Genomic DNA, 18,269 nt, shown 5'->3' with positions numbered 1-18,269 from the left:
TGAAGTCCGATGGCCTTCAAGGCATTTTGCAGTTGGTGCACTAATTTGTAATTACGAGGCTGTTCGTAAGTATTTTGAGCATGAGAGAGCTGAGGAGAATGATCCAGTTGCTAAATATTGTTATAAAAAGCTATCGGACTTAAACTACAATATTTCCCTTGCATCACTGAATGACATTCTGAGTGAATTTGCATATTCGTGCAATCTGTTCTAAAAAGGCTCTTTGACTACTATTGAAGCTGTACAGTATGCAAGAGCAAATATTGGCCAAATTAAGGGACATTACTTGGGGGACACTGTCTTTCGGAGCAGGATGGTAAAAGATCTAATAGGGATGTGCAAGGAAGGACAAGAGTTTGACAGTGGACCTATTTTGTTTCCCTTGTTTGTGAGCACATGCAAAAAAGGTTCCATGAAGATAAACTGAAAGAATGGGCATGTTTTATGTTCCAGGCAATAGCAACACAATCACATTTTGATTTTGGGACCGACAATGTACAAGGACTTGTTGAAGTACAAAAATGTCTTGGTCCTGGGTCATTGTGAAACACCGGAAGATGTTGTTCGACAATTCAGACAATATAAATATGTGGTGGCAGAACATGTAAAGAGTGGGTTATTTACCACCTTTCAAGACATGGTGAATTTCACTGTACACAATGCTGCTCAGAATAGTGTGGTGTCCCAGCAGGTTGTTGTTGTCTGCGCAACATTTCAAGCATCTAGTGCAGATTGTGAAAGAGGATTCAGCCTCATGGACACTATCAAGAGTAAATTGAGAAATAGACTAGAGGAGAAGCTTTTGGATATACTGATGAGGACAAAGGCCTACCTCCTGTATCAGAAAGTTGACCTCAATAGAGTTTATCAGCACTGGAAAAATGGCACGGACCGACATGAGAAGCAACAATGTTACCCATCTAGTGATGGCACTTGCCTTGTTTGAATGGCTCTCTCCCATAGTCCATGTTTTCCTGAATATCACACATTTCACAAACTATCTCTCAGACGGGATATCCAGACATTACTCAGTAGCTTGCACATCAAATTGTAAATATGTTACGTAATTGTGTAACTTATTGTGTATATGTGATATTGTAAATGCTCACAACATTCCCCCACCCTATGAACAGTGCTCCAGTTGAGAAGCTTTAGTAAAATCTTAGGATGGTACCATCATTGGAGTCTTGTGCTTTTCTAAACCCGAAGTGGACTTGTCTGTGTAACCAATTCATGCCATGGAATGTGTATCTAAATTGCAAACCTGCCTTAAGACCCTTCATGTGGCGCTGTATGTGTGGAAATGCACCATCTTTTCACTTTTTTAAGCAAAAGTTTGGAGTGATATTTGGCCCTGCACCCGCACGCCCAGTCTGGTTCCTAGCGCACATGGCCTTGGTTGCAGGAACTTTGCTGGCCATGTTGCTGCCTCATTGCTAAGGGGACCTAGTCCAATGTCATCTGTTGTGTGTGGTGGGGTGCCATCAGAGCAATTTCTGTGTTCTTGGTATGTTAAAGGTATTTCTGTTTCTTCATATGATGTGTAGTTATTTGGAACTTCATCTTGTGTGTAGTTGTGAAATAGCATTGTTGTGTTGTCAGCTGCTGGAAATGTAATCCATGAATAGAATACCTCTGCTTGATGAGTCTTAACCATGAAGACCACTCTCCACCCGTAAGTGTGAGAGCTTGTATCAGTTTTTGAATAATCACATTTCTGCAGTTCTCAGGGATGTTAAGTTCCTCTGCTTCGGATTCTGACATTGTAATGAATGGATTTCGGGGAAGGTAACACAATGGGAAAACCTCCTATGAATTGTTCAAGCTTTAACAACCTTCAGCCAATAAGTAGGGGTTAATTACTCCACTGAGGAGGATAGTCCCTACCACCACAGACGTCTCCGGTTAGGAGGTGTGTAGGGGTCTCTAGGTATGCAAAAGGGAACTAATCAGTCAATCCATTAAATAAGAACTAAAACTACCAACACAGGCGGCGCCATGTCGTACCATTTCTACTTTCTCTGTATGTTAATTAAACTTATAGAGCACACTGTTACCTTGGGGTGTCCTGGCGCTAGCTCCCTGATCTTGACTTACTAGGTGCCTAGTTAAAACTGTGGCACCTAATTTCAGAAAAGGCAGGTTTTTAAGGCCTCCTGAAGGCCAGCAAATATGAGGTGGCACAGATTGTCAGAGGTAGTTCTTTCCAGGCTGTGATCGTGCCTGTGAAGAATGTTCTACCTTTCCAGGTCATTTTTTTAAACCTGGATACCACCAAAGATTCGGAACTAGTTGATCTGAGTGTCCTGTTAGGTACATACCATTTGAACTTCTGAGTAAAGTAATATGGTCTAATGTTATATAGTGCATTGTAAGCATTGCAGAGTTGTTTACACTTTATCCTATTCTTCACTGGCAACCAATAACGTTTTTGAATGACATTTCTTACTGAGGCAAACTTGGGCGTGCGAGACAGAAGTCTTGCAGCAGCATTTTGCAGCACCTGTAGTTTCTTCAGGTGTTGTTGCTCTAGATTCATGTATAGACTGTTGCAATAATCTAACCTGGCCAAAATCAAGGCCGATATTACAGTTCTTTGAGAGTTGGGGGAATAAAATCTAGGATCCTTTTAATCTTTCTAAGAATGAAGAAGGTTGATGAAGGTAAGGCGTTCACCTGACTGGCAAAGGAGAGCTTATTATCTACAATCACACCCAAACTTTTGGCTTTACTAGCCGGCCTTGGTAAGCAGCCAACTCCTCCAGCCACCAACTCGGGGACCAGAAGGAGGGGTCATTTATTGGAGTTAAGTTTTAGGCAGTTACTTCTCATCAATGTGCTAATAGCTAGCATGCAATCATGAAATGTTTTGCTGATGGTACTATGCTGGTTCATATCCGCCACAACAATCTGAGTATCGTTCGCGTATGAAGTCAGAGCAAAAACCGAAGGATTTTATTATCAGCGCCAGGTCTGATACATATACATTGAAAAGGTTAGGACTAATGGACGAGCCTTGGGGCACTCCACACAGAAGTTGAAAGGGTTCTGACTTGAAAGGATCTAAGGCTACAATTGTCTTTCTATCTGCTAGGAAGGATCTCAAGAGATTAAGGACTGACCCCTGGACGCCTGTAGCTGCTAACCGCTCTACTAAGATATAGTGGTGGAGGGTATCGAAGGCCACCGAGAGATCCAACAGATCAGAGCGGCCTTACCTTCCCCGTCTAGTTCCACTCTGATTTCTTCCACAGATTCAATCAGCGCTGATTCTGTGCTATGACCTCCTCTAAATCCGTGTTGTATGTCATCCAGCAAGCTATGCTCAGTGATGTATGCCGAGAGTTAAAGATTCATGGCTTTCTCTAAAGGTTTTGCAGGCAGCTGAAGACGAGAAATAGGGGGAAAGTTGTTCGGGTCATTGGGGTTGAGGTTAAATTTATTTAAGATAGGTAGAATAGAGGCAACTGTCCAAATCTTGGGGAAACATCTGCAATGACGTCTGGGGGCAGTTTTAAAAATGGCACTGGGCAAGGATCCACAGGGGATCCTGATTTTGCATTAGCAATGAGATCTCCCACCTGCCTAACGTCGAGGTTTGCAAATTTGGAAACGCGAGGCCAATCCGGGTTGGCAGTAGATTCTCAACTGTCTTGGATGGTGGAACCCTCCTGTGGTATCTGATGTCGATAAACATCCTTAAATGTATCTTCTACTTTACTCAGAAAATGCATAGCAATATTGTCGCACAGTTGCTGTGTGCAAGCAATTTCAGGTTTGTAAGTGATGTAAGAGTCATAACTGTTTTAAAAAGTTCTTTAGAGGAATTTTTGGCACTCTCAATTTTCTGGGAGAAGTACTTTGTCTTTTCCATAACTAAAAGGGATTTGTACGTGTTAAGACAAGAGTTATACTTGTCCTTCTCCTTAATATCATATGCTGATCTCCACATGCATTCTTTTTTATTACAGGTTAATTTTAGTTTTTTTAGTGCTTCTGAGCACCAGGGGGCAGAAGGGTGACTACGCCCTACCTTGATGATTAAATCTGGGGCGACTGAGGTTACTGCCATGTCCAACCAGTTGGAATAGTAATTTACGTTCCTGTCTACCTCTTCAGTGTAGGCCGGTTGAGAGGTTGCAAGAAGTGCCTGAAAACGCGGCAGGCTAATTTTTTTCTAGCCCCATGTTTGCCTTGGATTATTTTTCGTCTTTGGCATGGTAGGACCACCTGAGAAGGCAATATTAAACAAAACTGCAGAGTGGTCAGACCAAGTCAAAGGCAAAATGTCCTTAAATGAAAGACAAGGGTGGTTTGAAAAGATGACGTCCAGTGTATGGCCGGCGACATGTGTGGATCCTATCACCAGTTGAAGCAAGCAAAAACCATTCCTGATGTCCACATATTATGCTGACTGTGCATCAGAGTCCACTTCCAAATGAAAGTTAAAATCTCCCAGCATGGGGGGCGTAGTTTAGCGCCCGCGGAAGATGGCGGTCTGTCCGTGAGCTCCGCGACCCGGCGCCTTGTCAAACTAATATAATGGCAACTTCGTAGTCCTTCAAGGTGAACAGCTCGGAATACGCTGTCGGAACCTCCCGGCTTCCTGATGGTTCCTTTTATCTCCTGATACGAGCGCCCGTCTTGAGGTATTTGACGGTTGCGCTGTTTCATCAGGTGCGGCCGCCATTTTCTTAACGCGCCTGATGCCCGTTAGCTGCTGTCTCTCACTCACGCAGCTGCAATCCCATTTCGTTTTGGATTTATTATTGCTCTTTTAGTGCAGTGTACCTGTTTATAATGCTTTTTAAGCATTACTGAAGAAATTGGGCTCCTCTCTTCGCTGGTCCTTCGAGGTGATGTTATCTCTGGTAAATATTCTTCTGGCTTGCTGCGGATTATGTCTGCTATTTACAGCTTCTCTCCTCTCCACAATGGCGGCCTGTGCCCTATGATGCTGCAGGTTCTTTTTTCTACAATATTGCTCTGAATGTAATTACCTGCTCTTTCTTTTATTGACTTTGGCCATCTGTGGTGGGACTTCTCTGCGGCATTTCACCTTCTTCTCACTCATCGCATCGCTATTCCCTTCGGAGCCGGTTTGCAGTGGTTTTCATGGATATGGGAGGAGAAGGTTCTTTATATGACTTTCTTTTATTTTGCAAGGGATGACGTACGTACCTGTGGCACTTGACATGCACTTCTGAAGACCCTGGGGCAGCATGTTCTACGCTTACGGAATTTGACGACATCGGAGTGATCCGCCGGAGTTGCCGCGCTAGATTCGCACCCACAGGCTGTTTGATGTGTCATTAATCTGCCGGAAGCTCCGTCGTTTGCATTATTGTATCCCAATGAATTTTTGCTTGCCGCTCTTCAGATTGGTGCGATATCGACTCTATAAGATATAAGCTCCTTTTTGAGTAGACTTGACCTATTGTTTTGCTCACTAATTTTCAGACCTTCTATGGGGAAACTCCGAGGTCTCAAGCTGGCTGCTTCTTCTCAGCTCCCAGCGGATTCAGACTCAGATTCTCCACCTCAGGATATGGTGGACGCCACGGCACCAAGATCAGATTTATTGCGAGGAGCTATTCCGAAAGCACGCGTCAAAGGAAAGGTGCCGACCTCTCTTGCTTCCTCTAAACGCCTGAAGAAAGACCCACCTTCTCCAGAGAGTAATTCCTCACTCGCCTCCATGGATCTCATTTTGGAAGAACTCCACGCGTTCAAACCCTTTATGGAAGCTACCACGAAGAATATGCAAGCTATGCAGGAAAAATGGTCATCTCTGGAGTCACGCGTCCAGATTTTGGAAACTTCCACAGACTCTTTACAATCCTCTTGCTCTCATATTCCGTCAATGGAGGCGGAGATTCTTCTTCTTAAGCGCCAGACAGAGGATTTAGAAAATAGAAATCGTAGAAACAACCTTTGCCTGTATGGCCTTCCAGAACTTACAGAGGGGACTAATCCCACCGTCTTCTTCCAATCCTTCCTTGCCAAGATCTTGGATGCCCCGGCTTTGTCTTCCGTTAATATCCAGAGAGCTCATCGCCTCGGCCCGAAGGTCACCAGCAAGCCCAGAGGTGTTATTATGTTATTCCTACAATTTACTGACCTCCTTCAGGTCCTGTCAGCCGCCAAGCTCAAAAAGCAAATTATGTGGGAAGGTCATCGCCTCTATCTCTCACAAGATGTCTCCAAGGCCACTGCGGATCGACGGAAGAGGTTCTTGGACGTGAGACCTCAGCTACGGGCCCTTAATGCCAGATATGGATTACTACACCCCTGTCTCTTCAAGGTCACATTCAAGGACAGAACGACCACATACGACGATCCTGCAGCCTTACAGGCATTTCTTCAACGACATCGCCCAGATGTTATGGATGTATCAGGACCTGGTTGACGGACGTGCTCATTCTTCCTGAAATTCTGCTGTTCATGATTCTGTTCTCTCCATTTTCCCTGATGTTGTTAGTTCTCCATTGTCTCACCTTTCGATAGTCGTTTTTCACTCCATTTGTTTCTCCTATGTAGTTCACCTGTATTTTGTCTATTTCTTCAACTTCCAGTGACACGTTTTTGCTTTCATTTGTATATATCTCTTGTTTCTACAGATATCTCCCCCCTTCCTTTTACCTGGATGTCCCGCGTTATTGTTCCTACGCTGCGTTTTATTTGGATCCGTTGTATTTGAACTTTGTTGTCTGCCCTGGATGTTGCCGTCGTTGTCTTCTGGCGCTACCACCCCATCCTGGTTCTTGAGTTTTTTCGTTCGTAAGTATGTTTCTCAGTCGTTCATTTCGAACGTGTACTGTCTTCTTGATGGTTTTTGTTTCTGTCCTTTCTTCTATACTCGCTCTTTTACCTCTCACTTTTTCCTCTCTTTTCATTTTCTTTTTTCTCCCATTTCCCTTTTTTGTCCCTTCCTTTCTTTGGACTCAATGCTATATTCACAATGACACCTCCTGCTTTTTCTTTTCCTTTTCTTCCTCTTTGCTTTTTCTCCTCCTGCCCTCTCTCCTTATTCAATTCATTACAATTTTCTCAGTTCTGTTTAATTATTTTGCTGTAATGACAAGCATGTTATTATTAGATGTTTCTTTTCGTTGTTTCATTCCGTATTACTTCTTGGAATGTTAAAGGTTTAAAAAACCCCATTAAGAGGCAAAGGGTTTTATCGCACTTAGCGAGACTTGGGTCGGATGTTGCTCTCCTCCAGGAGACCCATCTTTCTGACACGGAGGCTCTAAAGCTTAAGCGTTGTTGGGTGGGTCATGTTTTTTGCTCTCCCACAGTATCTAAGAAAAACGGTGTTGTGATATTACTGCATAAAAAGTGAAATGTTTCATCTATTACTCATGAATGTGATGTTGATGGTAGGCGGGTTATTGTTACACTGCTTATAGATAATATTCCTATCACTCTTTTTAATGTGTATGCCCCAACTGGAATTGATAGATCATTTTGGCCCTCTATTTCAACCAAATTATCCTCCCTTTCTGAAGAGTACATACTTCTCGGGGGGGATTGTAATCAAGTTGTTGATCCCTTCCTCGACCGTCATTCCACTGTTAAATTTGTCCCCTCTAAGATGCACTCTCAATTTGTTAACACCTTTCAAAATAATGCCTTGGTGGATATTTGGCGATTGTGTAACCCTGACCTTAGGGAATACAGTTTTTATTCCCCTTCACATCATTCACAATCCCGCATTGATCACCTCTTCCTTAGCAAATCCCTTTCCCAGCATGCCATACGCTCTGACATTGGTTCTATCCTAATTTCAGATCATGCTCCGATTTACGTGGACCTTGACCTACTTCCATTTTCCCCTCATTCTGGCAGATGGCGTTTTAACAATGCCTTACTTTTGGAACCTACTTTTTGTTCTGAATTCACTGCCTTTGCCACTGAATTTTTCCTTTTTAACCACACCCCGGACTCCGCTTTTGTCACTATTTGGGATTCTTTTAAGGCAGCCTCTAGAGGTTTTATTATCAATTTTGTAGCCCGGCGAAAGAAACTTCGAGAAACTAAGTCCAAATGCATTCTAGCCAATATTAAGACATTAGAACTTGATTCACAATCAAGCGAAGGAAAATAAAACCGGGTGGGCTATGTTTAACGAGGTCCAGTATACAAGCCCTGAAGTAGTTATGCGAGAAGGGTATACCGTTCCTCCTAGTCTGGGGAGTTAGTGTGAAGAGTACACTTACCCCTAAGATTGAGACAAAGTGGGGGATAATGTCTAGACAGCCTGGGAGCTAATAGCATGTGATGGGTGGGGGAACCCACACTGGTGGAACTAAAACCCTCACACACCCAGCAAGCTAGGTGTCATGCTTCATCATCTGGGTTTTGCTCCTCGTCGGGTCGGCGCTGCAATTCCCAACGGGCTCCCAAAGATGGGGCTCTTTAGCGGAGATCTTTTGTTCCTTGCCGAAGGTGAGTGCAAGTGAGGGCCAGGTAAGTGTAGACGTTGGTGAGTGTATTCTAAAACAGGGTTGGTTAGTCTGAATAATGAATTTTATTCGGTCAGTAAACCACCCTATTAAAAACAAGATGAGTGGCGGTAGTCTGGACACAATGGGTCAAGGACTAACTCTGCTCTACTCAGATGGTCAAATCTGAGTAGAGCAGAGTTAGTCCTTGACCTAACTTATCGACGCGAAAATCTCTTTCAATAGGTTTACAACTGACGCTGCCTCTAATCTTTTGCTGAAATGTAATTCCAGGTACTATGGGGGTAAGAACAAAATGGGGAAGCTTTTGGCTAACTACTTGAAGATAAGGAAGGAGCGTACAAGGATTGAGTCAATCAGGACCTCCACTGGAAACTCATGCTTTAAAGATAAAGACATTCTCTCTGAGTTTGTTAAATTCTATGACAATCTTTATACTCCTGAGCATATTCCGGAGACCGCGGATCTTATCTCATATTTCCACTCGCTTCCCTCCCCCCCGGCTTCTCACGTTGATTTAGCCGCCCTGGACCAGGACATTTCATTTTCTGAGATTTCCCGTGCTGTCTCTAAATTACGCCACGGTAAATCTCCAGGCCCTGATGGTTTCACTATTGAATTCTACAGCCATTTTTCCTCTTTACTTCTCCCCAAACTATTACTATTATTCCAATCTTTCCTTACTGCGGGCTCTTCCAGTGGCTCCTTCCAACAGGCTTTAATCTGCTTAATTCCCAAAGAGGACAATGATCACTCATTATGCAAAAACTACAGACCAATCTACCTAGTCAATACGGATTACAAAATTCTGGCAAAAATTCTAGCATTACGCATGGATCCACTTCTACCCGACCTCATTGGCCCTGAACAATCAGGTTTTGTCAAGGGTCGTCTCTCATCTGACAACTCCCGTGTTTTTCTCAATATACGTAATAAAGCTTCCTCTTTGTCGCTTCCTTTCGCGGCTATTTCTTTAGACGCAAAGAAGGCTTTTGACAGGATCGGGTGGGACTTTATGTTTCAAGCCCTCCGATGGGTCGGTTTTTCTACCAAATTCATCTCCATTATTTCTTTACTTTATTCTCATCCTCAGGCTTCCATTTTTGTTAACGGGATGACCTCGGACTATTTCTCTTTGCGTAGAGGAGTCCGTCAAGGCTATCCTCTTTCTCCCCTACTTTTTGTCCTAGCCCTGGAACCCTTCCTTACTAAAATTCGTTTGGACAACAGTATTTCAGGTTTTAAATTTGGCTCACGTCAGGTCAAACTCTCGGTCTATGCTGACGATATTCTTTTTTTATTGCTCTGATCCTGCTTCCTCTATTCCCTCTTTTCTCAATCAGGTATCTTCCTTTTCCTCGGTCTCTGGTTATCGTCTAAATGCTGATAAGTGCGAGATTTTACCTTTAAATCCCACTTGTCAAAACCATCTTTTTTCTCAAACTGGTTTCTCATGGCAGCCGTCTAAGATTAAATATCTGGGTGTTTGGTTCGCTCCTCTCCTGTCAGATACGCTTAAATTTAATTTTGATTATGTTTTCAAGAAAATGGATACGGCTATTCAACGCTGGCACCCGCTCTTTCTATCCTGGTGGGGTAGGCTCAATTCTATTAAAATGATGCTTTCCCCTCTTCTTCTCTATACCATTTCCATGCTCCCAGTACGCATTCCAGTTTCTCTTTTTAGACGGATTGACTCTTTGTTATTAAAATTCTTATGGAATGGCAAGCGACCTCGGATAGCTTTAACTTCGCTGCGCAAGGATAAGGCTCAATCTGGTGTGCGTTTTCCGGATTTCAGACAGTATCATCGAGCTTTTTCTCTGAAACAATCATCTCGCTGGTTTTCTTCTGATCTCCCGCTTTACCCTCCCCTTTGGCTAAGTATGGAAGCTTTCTTTCTATCTCCCTTTACCTTTCGCGAGTTTTTATCCTTCTCGTCTCCTCTAATCCGCTTTCGTACACCTGTTATTTCTTACTCTCGTACTCTTCTTCTCCCCTATCTATCATCATCTTATCCCTCATTCCTTTTCATTCACGAACAACCGATATGGCACAACTCTCTCATCAAGATCCGTAATCGCACCATATTTTGGAAGTCATGGTATTCTCGAGGATTGTGTTGGATCTCTCAACTAATTTCCCAAGATACACCCCTTTCTTTCCAAGAACTTCAATCCTCTTTCTCATTGCCCTCTTCTGCTCGATCGCAGTATAATGCTCTTCTCCCAGTCTTGATCTCATGTCTCCGCTCTCTAGCATTATCTACCGACTTTCCTTTAGAGTACAAAGCCACCTCTTTACTTCTGGAGGCATCTCCCTCTGCCTCTGCTATTTATAACTCCTTTCGTTACTCCATCGGCAGACCAAAATCTAAAACCGAGATTGCATGGGAATTGGACCTTTCTCAAGACTGGCCAATACCTTTTTGGGACAAAATATGGGCTAAGCTTCATAAGACCTCTAGGGCTGCTAACACTACCCAAACCTTATACTTTATTTATAACAGAACCTTATGTACTCCACATGCCCTATCCCGTTTTTCATCTGACTCGTCCCCTATTTGTTGGTCATGTTCCTGTCCCATTGCGGATTTCAAACACATGTTGTTTGAATGCCCTCCCATTTCCAAATTCTGGCGCTTAGTGTGGACACACCTACAAAAGATATTTCATTTTTAAATCCCCTTTTCTCCTGTACAAATTTTTCTAGGCTCCCTATCACCGTCCCTCCCGCAATCTCCTTCCCATTATCTATTACTTGACCTCCTAATTGCTGTAGCTCTCCATACCATTACTTCTAACTGGAAGCAGGCTGCAAATGTCTCCTACAATTCGTGGTGGAACGCAGTTTGTTTCCATCATCGCTTAGATACTAATTATGTTTCTCCCATCTCCCTAGCAGTCAAGCGTGACTTGCTTTGGCTCCCTCTGGTATCCTATCTCTCCTCTTTTACTCCAACTCATACTTCCCCAGTCCTTGACACAGTTGAGGTGCGTAAGCCTCCATGATAGTCTTGTTTCTCTATTGCCTCTTTGTTACGTTTCACTATAATATATTATATAGTATTTTCACTCATATAATAATTTCTGTTCATGTAGTCCGCATGCTTGTCATTTTTCTTGTTTTTAATGAGAGTTTCCATTGAATTGCCTAATCTTTGCATATGTTTATCATGATGATTACACCCTGTACCCCTTTACTTTCTCCTCCCCTTCTCTTTTCTCAATAAACTCAAACTTAAAAAAAAAAAATCTCCCAGCATGGTCATGTTGGAAGAGGCTAGTCTGTCTTTTAAGAGGCTGCTCACATTGTCAATAAAGGATGCTCTGGGGACAGGGGCCCAATATACTAGAACTCCTTTGAAGATGTGTTGTGTGGTGGGTTGAATGCTAAACGCAAGTGCTTCTGTTCATTTGTGGGACAGCATAAACGTTGGGATGGTACCAGACTGATTCTAAGCACCCCTAAGGACATGTTGGTATATAGACCTGATAGCTCAGTGCCACCATAAGTATCCCTAAACCTAATGAGCTAACAAATGGTTTGGCACCCTCAGAACATGACAACCCTGACTCCCTAGGGAATCGTGGTAACAGATCTAAATCGTTTCGCTCAGTCACTCTGGCATACTCAGAAAGATATACAAGGAATACACAAAGGGGCGTTTCAATATTTATCCCACCGTTGTGATTCTGGTATAAAATGTATGTGCTGCAATGATTAATAGCCAGAAGCAGAGAAAAATGATTAGCAGTATAAAAACAGTGAAAAGGACAAGCAATTCCACCATTGTGCTAAAACAGAGTATATATGCTGGCATATAAGTACTAATTATAGTGAACTCCTACTATGCGTTCCCTAACCTAGATGCCTAGAGTGGGTGTTCTGCCAAGAATCCTCTGCTGGTTGATCTAACTCCCCATTACCTGAAGGTAAGTGTATGCAGGTCCCCATCTTGGTCACAAGTTGGACATCCCTCCACGCAGAGGGTAAACAGGAATCAGCTGGGCTGAGACTGCGACAATAGCGATGACATCGCAATGACAGCGGAGTGCTCCTCTGATGTAAACACGGAAGTGCATGTGTATTCATAATTAAATCATCCATGCTTCCGTGTCGGGGCTTCAGCCAGGCTCACGTTTGTTTATTCTCTGTGATAGCCATGTCAAATAACAAATAACGTTTGCACAAGGTATGTTCAGGCCTTATACTAAATGTTCAAGGTGTCATGACAGTGTACTTACGAAGTGGAATTGTAAGCAATGTGGTTTCAGAGAAACTAATCCTGCACTGTCACGCAAGCAAATGTGTGTCAAAAGTAATTATGTAGAAAAGAAGTCAACTTAAGAAATGTGTGCATGTAAAGATGGCAGTGTTTTTTTCTTGGGCCTAAACAAGACACGTGACACATGGGCCACCAGAAGGTACTTATCCCAGCTTTAATCGGTCCTACCTCACTGGCACACAGCTCCAGTTATCTGGTGGCCACGAAGGGGATAAGTGACAAAGGTCACACTGCCTGATCCTGCAGTACCATGATTTCTTCAGCACACTTGCTTAGCGAGTCTGACGGACAGAGCCTATGCCAGAGTCAACTACAGCAGTCCCTTTCATGATCCTCTCCTCCTGCGGGGTTGGTGCTTCCTTCTCTCACTCACAGGCATAATATCTTGGCACACAGGACAAGCCAATAATGCCTCTTTCCGATAGGACTCCAGGCAATGTTCCCTCGCCTCTTGGGAGTTCGCTATCAGTGCAATACCAACCATTTGCTGCGCAGTAGTGCCCGAGTCCTCTGCGGAGTTCCCCTCGTTGGAATAAGAGACCACGCAATAAACAACGATGGAACTTGAGCTTCCATCTTAATACCGGTTTAGCAGACAGAGGATGTGTATTTTCAAGCCTGCTTCCTGGATTGGTTCCCATTTAATTTGAGCTGGCCAGGACACCTTCCAGCTCTGTCCTCTATATGCAATGATGATGTGCCCTGTAGGACAGTGTCCAGGTGAAGTGTCCACCACAGAAGTACAAAGAGGCGAGAGCAGGGTGCATGCAGCTAATTACAACCCTTATTCAACAAGAGAGACCAGAATCTGTGCCTCTTCAAAGGACTTATTTCATTAACAGATACTGCAGACCTCACCCTGTCCCCAGCCATCTACCTAATAGCAACTGCAGTCAGAGTCATAGTGGAATTTGAGATGAACAGGCCTGTAAGCATGCATTCATGTCTCACAGGTAAACAGTGAACTATAAGTCACGAGCACAGTATGCTTGTCACTACCGCCTACCACGCAGGTACCCTGCGACAAGTACCTTAGTCCTCAGTCACTGTCAGGGTTTGTCAAGTCCGGCCCTCCAAGTTCACAACTCATATAGATTCTGTTTACTTTAACGTTTAGAAAGGAAATATGTCATGCTTATGTGTACGGACCGGTTCCATACTTCATTAATATACAAGACTGCACTGGGGACGTCATAGCAGGGCACGGCAGTACTTCCACCATGCACTTGATTACTGCGCATGTGCGTGCTAAGGCATACCAAGGTGGGTCTGCATTGGGAACCTCTACACAGCGATGCACTGAGGCGAGGGCGGTGCTCCCCTGGGCAGGTGTCTTTGACTGGCAAAGTTGAGAGAATTCCACGATCAGTGGAACTCGAGCATAGCCCTGGCAGAGTGGCGACACGTGTCTTAGCCTGGAAGGTGCTCTGCAGGCACGGAGAACCGCGATGTAAATGGAATAGCTCGGGAGCTGCAGGAGTCTCCTTGGGTGTAGGTGAGTCCCTCCAGAGTAAATGTTTAATTCGCTATTGACTCTTTCAAAAGGCAGCCTGTGATAGGGTGGTATTTCACCAACTGGTGTTGTTGTTTTTATGAGCACTACAGTGGCTGTTCGGGCCAAAAGCAGAAATAAAGTAAGCCTTTTACTGGCTGTTTCGTAAAAGGTGAAAGTGAAACCAGAAAACCTGCATAAATTGCGGCTTCCCCACTTAGATTGTATGATCCAGGCAAATATTTTATTTAACCAAAACCTGTTTTTCTTCATTATTGCATATGAAAGCACTTTCAAATATGTGAGTTCAGAATATAGGTTGTTCAAAAACCTATTGTGTTTGATTTGTCTATAATGTTGCTCTATACTCTGGGCAACGTATAGGGTTTACATGAAAACTGTCCTTCCTCTTAGTTCACTGATGCCTCATGTTTAATAACTATCACTTAATAAACACTTCTCAGTGCAGTGCGATACTGTGATGTATTACACTTTCTGAATTTTGAAGAGACTTTATCATATTTTAGGTGAGGGTTTTGTAGGATTTTCAAAGCAAACAATTGCAAGGATTGGCTCGTGCATGGGTTCTGGCTCAGCTCACCCTGTTGATCTGTTGTCTCACCCACCTCTAGGAGCAGCTCTGCTTGGTACATGTGTTGGTGGAATGAACCAGTGATGTGCTTGTTTTTTGTAGGAGAAATAAATGGAAGTGAACCTGGAAAAGTTCAATGGCTCCACAGGTTTAGAATTATGTATACCATGTTATGGAAAGGAAGGTTGCTGGGTGAACTTGACCTGAATTAAATAGCACTGTTATCTACTTTCCTTGACTGAGATTTAAATACATGGTACTCTAAAACAAATGATAAAGTGAGTTTGTTTTGAACATTCAGGGCCCTTCACCCTTTACATTTTATAAGATATTTAATAATGATAATCGCTGATTTCAAATTGACTAGCGTATTTTTCACTGTTGTACAGTATTTGATAGGCTCCTAATCAATGCAACATTCTCTTAATTGTATATCTAAAGATACTACCGAAAACAATGTATGTAGCTGCATTTTCAATAATACTTGAAGTATGTCTGTTTATAGGGTACCTATTTTGTAACTGTAGAGATTTCCCATCCTCTGTGTGTGATATAAGTAACCAAATGTTGGATGGATCTCTTCCTGTGATAGCACCAAACCAAAGGGCATGCAATGTCGCTTCCTTTGGTTTCATGGGGTTCATAGGTTATGTGATGCCACTTCCTGTGATGTCATGACATTATTGGGGTGGGTCAAAGGGCATGTGATGTCACTTCCTGTGATGTCCCTAGGTCAAAGTTCGTGTAATGTCACTTCTTGATACATAAGGCAGGGGTTACTTGGCATATGATGTCTCTTTCTCTACCCCTGGCATTTTTATGATTCGAGATCCATGGTCCCAATATCCTCTGTCTGCAGAATCACTGCCTTGCCCTGCCCCTTAATCCTCACAAAGACTTTGAGACCCTGTGGTGAATACCAATGGCTTCAGAGTATGACAAACAACCCCTTGCTCCATAGGGGCCTGTACCAACAACCTTACAGTCTCCAGGCAACCTGCTCTGATCCTGAAGCCCTGCTGCTTTAATGTTTTAGACACTAACACCCACACCTGCGGTTGGTCTGTGGAACTGGAGGGACCCGAGTGTCTCGAGTCTAGGGAATCACAAACAAAACCGTCAATAGCTGAATGGAGACAGAGTTATTAACACGAAAGAATTTGCTCGCAGAGGGGCTTTCACTGAGAATTCTGGAAGGAGAAAGCGGGTGGTTAATTTGAGCTGTTGGGTGCCCCTGGGCCCCACCAGCACTCCTGTTTTTGAAACCAGGACTTATTCTGCCCCCTCCTTCTGGCAGTAGTCCCACTGGTCCAGAAAACAAAACCATGCTTCGCCAATTTAATACATGCTTGCCCTCCCCGACTTCGCCGCCATTATTCCCTTCCTAGACCTGTCTGTCCATATCACCCGAGTCCACTGTCCCCATTTGGGACGAAGATTAGTGAAATATTGTGCACAGAGGGAGATGTAAGTAACCATGAAAGTGTTTTTATAAGCAACTTGGTTGGTATGTACTAGCAGCAGAAAGCAGAATTCGAAAGCATGCGCAGAGACCTATAAGAGCCGACTGTTACATCACTTTCTCTTCTAAATGTAGGCTATCCTTTTTTATTTGCCAGCCATTGCAGTTTCTGCTTAGGTGTGTCACTCTTACATCTGCGCCAGCGAGATTAGTTTCCGCTGTGTGTTTATAGCAATATTCACTTATCTTAGCTCCTGCATCTTCACTGTATCATCCTATCCTTTGACACCTTCTCACTACCCACGCTGTTACTCTCTCTTCTGCAACATGGTATCATCCTATTCTGTGGGCCCATTATATTACCCTCTTATCTGCCCCATGATGATACTCTCTTCTCATTGCCTCGTTATGTTTTTCTTTTTCCTATACTCTTCTTGCCCTAGGATGCAGCTCTGCCCATCCTTATGACTGTGGTATTAGTGTACCCTCTTTTGAAGACCTACTGTGTCACCCTCTCTTCTGTCCTACAATGCCCTATCACCTAAGCCCATCGTATCACATGCATCACATTTTTAGGTCGAGCCTGGGCAGTGCATGCACTGCTCTGCGAACCATGCTGTATTGGAGAATGTACTTGAAGCCCCACCCACTCCCCACCCATATTTGTCATTGGCTTGTGTCACTGTCCTTCGTGAATACTGGCTTCTGATTCGTTATTAGGATTGTTTGTCCCTCCTTAATACTGCTTTGTCTTCTTTTGTAACTTCCCATGAAGACTGGCCCTTTTACTTCCGTTGTTACACGGTATGTCTACTTTAGTCTATAAGCACAATTGTCTTTAATGAGTTTCTCTCACTGAAGGAGGGTCTCTTGTGCACACTTGTGACCACCGGCTTGTTTATTTAACTTGTAGCAAACAGGAAGCTCTTCAGGGGCCATGGGAGACAGGACTCAGCGATGCCTTCAAGCATACGGAATGCAATAGGTCTCGCATTTGCGAGAGTTTAAGCTATTGGCATTATAAATGACAATGCCTTTTATTTGCAATGTCAATAGCTCAAACTTGCGTAAATGCAAGACCTATTGCATTGCAGATGCTTGTTTTCTTGTATCTTCATCAGTACTTTTAATGCGCTGGTCCTGAGAGATCCCAACCTCAACCATGAACTCCTATTTGAGGAAAGCAGACTCAAGTACTGCAATCCAGCTCTACATGCGGGCAGTGGGCGGAGTCAGTGGCTGAGGTGGATGGAGCTAGGGAGAACTGGGTGGTGGCCTCCTAAGGACACTTTTGGGTACCTACACATTTTTTTTGTAACTAAGCATTGGAGAAATCCGCCCACCATATAACCTTGCATCTAGCTTCAGGCTGAAGCAGACTGCTTTGACACTAGTGAGCAGAGGCAAACAGAATGGCTGAGACCCGCCCTACTATCCATTAGCATTATGGTACCAATAAACCACAGGTGACCAGCGCGTCACCTGTTTCTCTATACAATTGAAAGCCATTTCCTTTGCCGAATGGAGAGTTTATATTTTAAATGTGCTTTTGTTTTCTGTTGTAGGACAAAATGCAACATTATTTGTTAATATTGGAGCAAAGGATATGCTCATGTGATATGATTTCTGTTAGATTATGTAATTAATATTTTGCATCATGGCACACTGACTGTACACCTTCTTAGTCTAAAACGTATCAAAAGCTCCATTTGGGAGGTGAGCAAAGTCTTCCCTTTACTCTCCTTGAAGGCAGACTCCTTGTCAGTCTTATCTTTAAAGCAATACTTGTTAATTTTTTTATGATTTACTCCTGGTTTGCACAGAGCAGTCCTGGTGACAATTTGCTCTTATTTTGCCTCTTGATAGACCGTAAACACTTTTTGGCTATTGACTAGATTAGGGCACAGCTTCCTCCGCCAATGCTAATCAACATTTATTTGCATATTTTGAATATAATTGACTAACCA

Source organism: Triturus cristatus, chromosome 9, assembly GCF_964204655.1.
Source record: "Triturus cristatus chromosome 9, aTriCri1.1, whole genome shotgun sequence".
Taxonomy (NCBI): domain Eukaryota; kingdom Metazoa; phylum Chordata; class Amphibia; order Caudata; family Salamandridae; genus Triturus; species Triturus cristatus.
Note: the sequence above shows the minus strand (reverse complement) of the source record.